The following is a 12,020-nucleotide window of genomic DNA, read 5'->3' as shown; positions in this document are numbered from 1 at the left end:
GGAATCAGACACATGCTGCCATGTGTTCCTACAACCATGAAAGACGTAAACTGTTTTTGAGTAACTAAAGACACCATCTATGAATTGATATAAATGAACTGATGAGGAATGACTGGACATTTCTAATGAACTTGTAAACTCTAAAGAATTCAGAATGAACTTCTAATGAACTTGACAGAGTAGTCAGGAGCAAGGTTGTGATGACAGACCTGGACACATCTTGGGGCTGCCACACATCTACCCAGACAACATCCAGAGATCCAGCTGTACTGACAGGAGACTTGGCAAGAAGCTCAGTGCAACCATGATGTGATAAACCTATCACCAACTTTATCTATTGTGAAGAACATGCCCAGAATGTCCCTCCCTGGGACCTTACTATGGTATACAAGGTCTTCTATCATCTTTACTACCTGACATTATGTTATTATTCATTGTTTTCACAGTGCCTAGAATAGTGCCTGGTATATAATAGCTACTTAATAACTAGTTACTGAATGATTATTTTAAGTGCTCTTCTAGGTTCAGGGAATACAGCTGTCCATATCTCCTTGCTTTCGTGGAGTTTACAATGTTCTTCATCTTTCACCACACATTGCATTTTCTATTGGCAATGTTTGGGTTCCACCACAGTTGCTGTCTCTTGAATGTCTTTCATTAAAACATCACTGTCTATCTTGAGAATACTTTTAAGTCTGCTGAACTCTTTCGGGGCATTCTTTTTCCTCTTTTCAGCATGCATCTTCCTTTTTTTTTTTTTTTTTTTTTTTAAAGATGACCGGTAAGGGGATCTTAACCCTTGACTTGGTGTTGTCAGCACCACGCTCAGCCAGTGAGCTAACCGGCCATCCCTATATGGGATCTGACCGTGGCCTTGGTGTTATCAGCACCGCACTCTCCTGAGTGAGCCACGGGCTGGCCCTGCATCTTCCTTTTCCACTTACTCCGTAAGCTCTTAGCCATGTTTTACCTGAGAAACACGAAAATGCTTGCGCCTCAAGATCACATCGGCCGGAAGTCCGGATGGGCAATTTCTTAAAGCGCAAAACAAAGATTTATCTTATGACCTAGGAATTTATATGTCCACACAGAGACTTGTACGCAAATGGTCATATAAGCATTATTCATCATAGCTGAAAAAGCATAAACAATCTAAACTGATGTTTTCACAACTCTGTAAAATTACTAAGAAATAATTAAATTGTACAGTTAAAATGAGTGAATTTTATAATCTTTAAATTATACCTCAATAAAGCTGTCAAAGTTTTTTAAGTAAAATAATTTATTTTGTAATCTTGAAGATAACCTCTAAAACAGTAGCACAATAATGCATATTTTCCAAACTAATAGGGTAGGGAAAATAAAACAATAAAAATACTTTTTAGAAAAAAGAAAGGGGATAAGAGGAACATAAAACAAATACCAAGCACACAGATTTAAACTCAAATATATAAGTAATAACATCAAAATATAAATGAGCTTTGTGCTGTTTATCTATTTATTGCCTCTCAGCTCCAAATTTACTCTTTTCTGCTCTGTAAAAATGGTTCTGGGCCTTTTAAGTATTTTTCCTTTGCCTGGTGGCACTGAAACTTTGTCAGTAGAGGGTGCTGGAGAGATGTTACTGGAAGAAAGGGTTTTACTTCCTGGTCCCACTGTGTTCTCTCCTGAGGCTCCTGCAGCACGTGCAGCTCTTTAGCATCCAGCTCCTGCAGTGGACATGGCTTTCCTAGCCTCAGGCACTTGCCCCTTCTCCAATACCAGCTACCTGAGGTACACAGGGGCAGCAGGATCCAGTGGTCAGTAGCTTTTCCTTCTTGGGTGGCTTTGTAACAGAGAACCTCATATGAGATGCCTGCTGGTAAACAGCTTTCCCCAGCACCCTAGAGTGAGAGTTTCTGATAAGTTCCAGAGGGTGGATTTCTAGAAAGTTCTACCCATGTGGTACCACAGAGACTTCTCTTCCATCCAGTGAGCCATGGCTGTGATCTCAGCCCTGGGGCAGCAGGGGTTTGAGATGTACTTTTCCTTAGACAATCTATCTCAGCTCTAGAGTAGTGGTTGTTCTTTTTATCTGCTATATTTATTAGAATTCTCTGTGCCTCTTACCAGCCAATTCCTATTACCCCAACCCCCTGTTATAGTTAATAATTCTTTATATTTCCTCTTTAAATTACCATGTGGTTTCTTTCTCCTGATTCAACCTAGACTGATACATGGAGTAAATGCTCTAATTAAAGATTTAATTTTTGATTAAAAAAAACCCCAAATATATTGTGCATATAAGAAGCATAGCTAAAACAAGGATACAGAAAGTTTGAAAGTAAAAATATGGAAAAAATATACTACAAATGACTGGCAAAGAAAAGCTGATATAACTATTAAGGAAAAAGTAATTACCATAGATAAAGAAGAGCACTTCAAACTGATAAAAGGTTCAATTCGTAGAAAGTTATAAAAAATTCTAAATTTCTATGGTGACTGGTAACTTGGCCTTAAAAAAATAAAGCAAATGGATGGAAGTACAAAAATAAATAGATAAATCCATAATCATAATGGGAGATCTTAACATTCCTCTCTTAGTGATTGATAGAACAAACAGAAAAGAATATCAGTTCCTAGATTTGAACAATATAATTACCAAACGTGATTTTATTTTTTGCAGCAACTGCAGAATCCACATTTTTTCCAAACATAAACAGAACATTTAAGGGCTGGCACAAGGCTCACTTGGGAGAGCGTGGTGCTGACAACACCAAGTCAAGGGTTAAGATCCCGTTACTGGTCATCTTTAAAAAAAAAAAAAAAAGAACATTTATAAAAATTGACCATTTGTTGTGCAATAGAGTCTAAACATATTTCAAAATATTTTAATCATTTACAATATGTTTTCTGTTCAAAATCAACCTAAGCTAGAAATTTATTATAGAAGATATAGAAAATATTCAGACATTTGGAAATTTAGAAATACATTGTGGGGCCGGCCCGGTGGCGCACTGCTACAGTGCGCCGCTTGGGAGTGTGGCGGCACTCCCGCTGAGGGTTTGGATCCCACATACAGACCAGCCACTCACTGGCTGAGCGAGGTGCGGGCACGACACCGAGGGTTGCGATCCCGTTGCCAGTCCCGGTCCGGTACGGGCGCGACACTGAGGGTTGCGATCCGTTGCCGGTCACGAAAAAAGACAAAAAAAAAAAAAAAAAGAAATACATTGTCAAATAACTCATGGATCAAAGAAGAAGTCACAACCAAAATTAGATAATATTTTGAACTGAATGATAATAAAACTACAGCTTCTTAAAACTTGTGTGATGCAACTAAACTGTGCTTAAGGTTAATTTACAAGCCAAAATATATATATTGGGAAACAGGAAAGGTTGAATATTCATTTCAGGAAGTTAGAAAAAGTACAACAAAATAAACCCCAAAAGGTCAAAGTAGGAAATAACCAAGACAAGAGTAGAAATAAATAAAATAAAAACAAACTCACAGTTGAAAAGATCAACACAGCTAAAATTAAATTGATAAACCTCTGGTGAGAAAGGTAGACAGAAAAGGAGAGAAAGCACAAATAACCATTTGTTCTAAGTTATTTGAAAATTTACTAACAGACTATTATGAACAACTTCATACCAAAAATTTTGAAATTTTAGAAAAAATGGTTAAATTCCCAGAAAAAAAAACTTATCTAATACAAGAAAACTAGACTCAAAATAGTCTTATAGCCATTAAACAAATTGAGTCTGTAATTAATCGCCACAAAAAAAGCTTCAAGCCATGATGGCTTCATTTTCACACAACATTCAAGAAAGAAAGAATGCCAATTTAACATGGGGCTGGCCAGTTAGCTCACTTGGTAGAGTGTGGGGCTGAAAACACCAAGGTCCAGGGTTCCATCCCTGTACCAGCCAGTTGTTAAAAAAATAACTTTGCAAGAGGATATGAGGCCAACATAATAACCCTCATATAAAAATTCAACAAGGATATAATAAGAAATGAAAATAACAAGAATATGAGAAATAAAAACTTCTCAGAATATAGATGAAGAAATTGTAAACAAAGCATTCTCAAACCAAATCCAACAACACATAAACAAGATGACATATTGTATTAGTCTGTTCAGGCTACCTTAACAAAATATCAGAGACTGCATGGCTTAAACAGCAGAAATTTATTTTCTCACAGTTCTGGAGGCTGAAGAGTTTAAGATAAAGGTTCCAGCAGGGTTTGGTTTCCGGTGAGGGCTCTCTTCCTGGTTTGCAGATGGAGGCTTTATTGTCACATGGCTTTTTCTCTGAGAGTGAGTGAGTGCGTGTGTGTGTGTGTGTGTGCGCGCGCGCGCAGGGAGAGAGCAAGCTCTCTGGTGTCTCTTATAGGGACGCTAATCCTATGGGATCACTCTCACCCTTATGACCTCATTTAACCTTAATTACTTTCACAGAGACCCTATCTCCGAATACAGCTGCATTGGGAGTTAGGGCTTCTACACACAAATTTGGGGGGACACAAACATTTAGTCCATACCATATATCATGACCAAGTGGAATTTATTCAAGGCATACAGTGTAATTCACACATCAAAATAAAGGAAAAATTATAGGATCCTTTCAATAGATGCAGAAAAATAACATGTGATGCTATTCAATATCCATTAATAGACAAACCTCAACTTTTCTTAGAAAACTAGGAATACAAGGGAATTTTCTTAATCTGCCAAAAATGGACAGTACACATCATACTAATGGTGATATGTTGTAAGCTTTCTTCTTGCTGTCAGGAATAAGACAAGGATGTTAGCTATCACATTTGTATTTAGTGTTCTGGAGGCTCTAGCTTGGGCAGTAAAGCAAGAAAAAGAAAGAAAAGGTGTCATAGTCATTTCAGGCTGCTATAACAGAATACATAGACTGGATGGCTTAAACAACAAACATTTATTCCTCACAGTTCTGGGGGCCGGAAGTCTGAGATCAGGGCACCAACACGGTCAGGGCCCTCCTCCTGGTTCACAACCAGCTGCCTTCTTGCTGTATCCTCACATGGTAGAGAGAAAGAGCTCTTGTCCCTTCACTATCTTGAAAGAGTACTACCTCCATCATGGGGGTTCCATCCTCATGACCTCATCTAAACCGAATCACCTCCCAAAGGTCCCACCTCCAAATACCATCACATTGGGGATTAGGGCTTCAGCATATGAATTCGGGGAGGAATAAAGCATATGAATTCGGGGTGGGGGGAATAGGGTAAGACACAGACATTCAGTCCATAGTAACAAGTGTAAGGATTAGAAAGTGTGCTGGTTATTTTTTTATTTTTATTTTTTTTCCTTTTTGTCTTTTTTACTGACCGGTACGGGATTGCAACCCTCGGTGTTGCGCCCACACCACGCTCAGCCAGTGAGTGGGAACCGGTCACCACATGGGATCTGAACCCTCGGTGGGAGCGCCGCTGCGCTCCCAAGCGGCGCACTCTCCAGTGCGCCACCGGGCCGGCCCAAAAGTGTGCTGGTTATTAAGCTACTGTCTCACAGCTTGAAATCCCCTTTGTGATACTGGTTCTTTTCTTTTTTTGTGGCTGGCTGGTATGGGAATTCAAACTCTTGACCTTGGTGTTATAATACTGCACTCTAACCAATTGAGCTGACCATAATGCTGGTCCTGGGACTCTGCAAACCACATTTCTTTGCCTGCTGGTTCTCTGTTTGGCTCTGCCGATAGGAGGCCCTGGATCATATGGAAATGTGTGTGTGTGTGTGTGTGTGTGTTTCTGAGTCATCTTGTAGTCACCTGGTAAATAGTTTTCACATCGAGAAAGTCCTAATTTGGGAGAAAACTTTGAATTCTTACTTTCAGTATTATTAGAGATAAAAAGAATTAGAGGTAAAAATTTAAAAACAGATCCTTGTCACTTTTAAAAATATGCAAACACACATCAGCTGCAATCTCCTGAAACATGTTTTGATCTAAGGAGTTCACACTTATTGGTACTAATTTGTTCAATCCATTAAACCACTGAGAGATAGAGCCGTTGGCAGATGTGTTAGTCCAGGCTTATACTACCGTGTGACCTCATTCCTCTATTTTGGATCCAGTGAAGTTTCCTGTCGGAGTATGAACTGTTTTCTTGCACTTGGCATGAATCTCAAACCCCACCTTCTGCCTATAAAGTTAATATTTGGCTTTTGATTGTATCTTTTCTCCTTGTGGGAACTTTGCAGATTTTCCCCAGCTCCATCCTGAATACAGAACTGTGATCATGCTTCTCCTAACAAGGGTACTTCAAAAAGTTCATGGTAAGATTCATATCATCTTTCAATTCTATTTTTCCATGAAAATTTTCAAGTACCCTCGTATATACCCTGACCACCCTTCTATGTACCTTGAATTATTTGGCCTTATGAGCAGCATTTAGCGTAGTATTTTTCCATTCCTTCCATGGAGGTTGGGTTATGAACCAAGCTGATAAAGCTACTTTAGTTTATTTAACTAATTGATTCTATTTGAGGAGGTAATCATATCATGTCAAATGTGGGTAAAGTAACTGAAGAGATGGTGGCCAGGGGTGGTGGTGGGAGGGAGGCACTTTAGTTTCTAGTACACTGATCGTGTAGAAAAAGTTTTATTCATATAATGGCAAATTAATGAGTTCAAATGAAGTAGAATGAGTTTTCTGAATTAGATACAGCCCTATTCATATAATATTCATAATGGTTTCTCCACTCCCACCTAGAACCTAGGCATGATCTAAAATAGAAAGCCTATCTACATTTTACCATTAGAAAATTCTATGATCTGGGGCCGGCCCGTGGCTCACTCGGGAGAGTGCGGTGCTGATAACACCAAGGCCATGGGTTCAGATCCCATATAAGGATGGCTGGTTAGCTCACTGGGTGAGTGTGGTGCTGACACCACCAAGCCAACGGTTAAGATTCCCTTACCTGTCATCTTTAAAAAAAAAAAAAAAAAGAAAGTTCTATGATCTTTCCTAATAGTTTAATGTTAATTTAGGATCTTTTTGGGTTTCCAGAAATCAAGGCAGTATTAATAGTCAACAGCAATGCTTCTGACAGTTTCTTGAGAACACTGCCATTACTTTACAAGGGCTTTCTACAAGTATTTAATTATGTGGTTTCCTATTTGTTCCTTGCAGTCAGTAAAAATTCCCTCAGAATCCATGTTGGTAAGTATATCCAGAGCCAAACAATACAAGGCTTTATGAAATCTGAATAGTAATTTTTATACAAACAACTTATTTAAGGAGTTTATTCTTGAGTGTTCTGTTCCACTCTTTACCCTGGACATCCAGAAATTAATACTGGCTTGTTTTTTGGTGAGAAAGAAGCCAAAGGGCCGGTGACTAGCATGATCAATTTTGCTCACCTTATCCAATAATAGAGTGGTGTGGGCAATTTAATGTGTTTCTTCACATCTAAAAATTGTTCATTATATGCTGATATTGTGGATGATAAATTGAGGATATTCTGAATCCAATATATTACTCTGAAGAGTGCTAAGTTTTGTTCTAGCAGACAGTTACATTATTGGGGAATCATCATGATCTTCTAGAGTCTTGGCTACAGGTTTGCTTAGTGTGGATCTATTTAGGTTTTGTCCTGAGACATCCTTTTCCAGGGACTTGGTCTTTATTTATAAAGCATGGTCCTTCTGGGGTTCCAGCAGAGAACCAGTTGTTCACTAAGCCTCTGTGGCTCATATAGTATGAGATACAGGTCTAAATTAATCTTTTTGTATGTAGATATATAATTGTGCCAGCAACATTTGTACAAAAAGACTATCTTTTCCCCATTGGATTGCCATGGGACCTTTGTCAAAAATCAATTGACAGTAAGTAATTTCTTTCTAGACTCAAAATTCTGTTCCATTTTTCTAAATGTGTGTACTTATGCCAGTACCAAACTCTCTTAATTACTGTAGTTTAGCTTAAGTTTTGAAATCAGGTAGTCCTCTAACTTTGATCTTCTTTTTCAAGACTGTTTTTGGCTATTTTGGGTTCTTTATTTTTCCATATACAGTTTAGAATTACCTTGCCAATTTTGAAATAACAAGCCTGCAGGAATTTTGATAGGGATTACATTGAATTTATATATAAATGAGAAAGCACTGTCATTTTTAATAATATTGAATATTCCAATCCATGAACATGCAATAAATGCCATAAATTTTGATATTGTTTTTAATATCATGCAGGTCAAAATATTTTATAATTTCCTTGATTTCTTCTTTGACCCATAAGTTATATAGTATATGGTTTACTTCCAAATATTGGTGAATTTCTCAAGTTTCCTCCTGTTGTTGATTTCTAATTCAATGCTGTTGTGGCTGGAGAACATAATTTGCCTGATTTCTATCTTTTTAAATTTATTGAGACTTGTTTTATGGCCTAACATCTTGTTTATCTGGGAGAATGATGTATGTATGCTTGAAAAGAATATGTATTATGCTAATTTTGTATGGAGCACTCTATTGATACCAGGTAGGTCAAGTTGCTTGATAGTATTGTTCAAATCTCCTATATCTCTGCTGATTTTTTGTCTAGTTATTTATTTTTGAGAATGGGTTATGAAGTATCCAACTTTATTGTTGAATTGCCTATTTCTTTAATTCTATTAGCTTTTGCTTTATGTATCTTGGGCTCTGTAGTTAGGTATGTGCATGCTTACTATGGTTTTATCTTCTGGATAAACTGATGTTTTATCATTATACAATGTCTCTCTGTCTCTACTGATGTTTTTTGTCCTAAAGTCTATTTTGTCTGATATTAGTATAGTCACTCCACCTCTCCTTTAGTTATTGTTTGCATGGTATATCTTTTCCATCCTTTTACTATTTTTTTAGTAGCTGGCCAGTACAGGGATCTGAACCTTTGACCTTGGTTTTAGCAACATCATGCTCTAACCAACTGAGCTAACTGGTCAGCACTCCTTTTACTTTTAATCTACTTGTGTCTTTGCTTTTTTTTTTTTTGTCTTTTTTTTTTCGTGTCCGGCAACGGATCGCAACCCTCAGTGTCGTGCCCGTACCGGACCGGGACCGGCAACGGGATCACAACCCTCGGTGTTGCACCCGCACCTCGCTCAGCCAGTGAGAGGGAACCGGTCTGTATGTGGGATCCGAACCCTCAGCGGGAGCGCCGCCGCGCTCCAAAGCAGCGCACTGTAGCAGTGCGCCACCGGGCCGGCCCTCTACTTGTGTCTTTGAATTTAAAGTTTGTCTTTTGTAGATAACGTAGAATTGGATCTTGTTTTTCAACCAGCCTGACAATCTGTGAAATTTGATTAGAGTGTTTAATCTATTCATATTTAATATTATCAGTATAGCTGGATTTACAGCTGCTGTTTTCCATATTTGTTTTCTGTATTACTCATGTCTCATGTGTTTTTTGTTCCTGTTCTAACTTTACTGCCTTCTTTTGCATTAAATAGATATTTTCCAATATACCATTTTAATTCCTTTTTTAAAAAAAATTATTCTGGGTTGGCCAGTTAGCTTACTTGGAAGAGCATGGTGCTGACAGCAAGGTCAAGGGTTCAAATCCCTGTACTGGCCAGCTGCAAAAAAAAAAAAAAAAGGAAAAGGAAAACCAAAAAAACTATATTCTTAATGTTGGATTTAGGAATTATTATATCTTAATTTATCACAATTAACTTCAGATTAATACTTACTTAACTCCAGTAAAATATAGAAATTGTGCTGTAATATTTGTGCTATTATTATCATTCATATTACATCTCTCTCTCTATAATAAATGCAACAGTACAGTGTTAACATTATTGCTTTATACAATGGTATGTATTTTAAAGAAGTTAAGACAAGAAAGGAGAAAAAGAGTATTTTATTTTTTTTTACTGGAAATTCATCTTTTCTAGTACTGTATTTCTTCCTGTGGATGTGAGTTACCATGTATATCATTTCCTTCCTCCAACATAGTTCCATTCTCTCTACCCTTCTTTTATTGTTATATACATTACATATTAATATGTTATAAGCCCAATAATGCAGTTTCATAATTATTGCACTATGCATTTGTTCTTCAATCAGTTGAGATGAAAAGAGAGAAAAATATATTTATACTATCTTTTATTATTACCTACATAATTACCTTTACCAGTGTTCTTTGTATGGATTTGAGATACCATCTGGTGTCATTTTCTTTCAGCCTGAAGAACTTCCTTTAATATTTCTTAACAGGTTTATTAAGATATAATTCACATAACATACAATTCACCCATTTAAGTGTATGATTCAATGGTTTTTAGTATATTCACAATTATGTGCAATCATCATCAAAAAGAAACCCCATAACTGTTAGCTATCATCCCGCATATCCTCTCATCAGCCCTCCCATCCCCAGCTCTAAGTAACTGCTTCTCCACTTTCTCTATTATAGATTTCCCTATTCTGGACTTTCATATGAATAGAGTCATATAGTATATGGTCTCTTGTGACTGGCTTTTCTTAGCCTAATACTTTCAAGGTCTATTTATGTTGTAGCATGTATCATTACTTCATTCCTTTCTTGTCCAGAGCCATAGAGCCCGGCTGCCTGCCTGTCCAGAGCCAAAGAGCCCGCCCAGCTATTGCCTCAAGGCCTCAGAGCCTTTCATAAAACACAAATTAACATGTAAAACTTATAAATATGTCCTATTATATGTGGTTGTAATGAATTTCATAATATTTTAAAGTTATAATTGGCAGTTTCAGAATAAGGTATCTCTCTACTCAAAAAAGCAAACGAGTAAATATATGATTGCAGAAGAAAACAAAACATTAAATGAGGGGCATTCTTTGCTTGACAAATGCTTTCATATTAGAAACTACCAAGTTTATTACAGGTCCAATCCATTTTCTGAAACCCCAGGGGAAGGATAGATTTTTAACGCTAGAATTCTTCAGCTCCTCTAAGCTCCCTTTTTTTTTGTAGGTTCATTTTGGGTCTCTGTTGTATTGAAGCCTTTCCTCAAATGTTTGTTGCTGCTTATCTGACTTCATATTTGAATATGAAGCACTAAAAAGTTGATCAGAGCATATATCACCACCACCACCTTGTGCTTATCAATTTGGGGGCTTTAAACTGAAATGACATTTTCTTTAGGACCCCAAATATTCAGTGCTGTATGTCCCTTTACGGGAAGGATCCCTAAATACCCTGCCTGAGCTGCAGAACCTATCTGATAATACTCTCGTTAATAGGCAGGTGAAGAAGTCTGAAAATGTTATAGTTCAGCAGGATTGGCGGGTTAGTGGCCTGCTCTTTACACAAAATTTTCAGCCAGTTATGTTTGCACATTTTTATATGTTATGAAATATACATAAAATTTGCCATTTTAAGTAGGAGATTCAATGGTGTTAAGTGCATTCACAATGTTTTGTAACCACCATCATTTCCAGAACTTTTCATCATCCTAAACAAATTCTGTACCCCATTAAATAACAACAACTCCTTCCCACCTCCTTCCAGCCCCTGGTAATCTCTATTTTCTATCTCTATAATTTAATATTGCCTATTCTAGGTGTCTCATATAAGTGGAATCACAGAATATTTGTCATTTTATGTTGTTTTTACCTTTCCATTTTTCAAACAACTCAGGTTAAATAAATTACCCAAGGTCAACGCTCTAAATGGCAACATGGCCACAGGAACCTAGGCATATCTGTCAAAAAAGACTATACTCTTAACCACTACCTTAAAAGTGGGCTTCCCCCCATCCGTATGCATATATGTATTCATATATAGCAAGTTACACTTGACATATGGATACATATATACACATGGAATGTTTTTTCATACCATTAAAAATTCTTTGAAACATTTCAGTGCTTCTTAATAATCTATCATTTTGGATTTATCATGCTTTAATTAGTCTGCTGTTGACAACTATTTGTATTCTGAATTTTATTTTATTTTGGCAGCTGGTTGGTACAGGGATCTGAACCCATGACCTTGGTATTTTAAAGTTGGGCTCTAACCAACAGCTAACCACCAGCCTCACGTGTTTTAAATT

The sequence above is a fragment of the Galeopterus variegatus genome, unplaced genomic scaffold (assembly GCF_000696425.1).
Source record: "Galeopterus variegatus unplaced genomic scaffold, G_variegatus-3.0.2 Scaffold610, whole genome shotgun sequence".
In the NCBI taxonomy this organism is placed as follows: domain Eukaryota; kingdom Metazoa; phylum Chordata; class Mammalia; order Dermoptera; family Cynocephalidae; genus Galeopterus; species Galeopterus variegatus.
Note: the sequence above shows the minus strand (reverse complement) of the source record.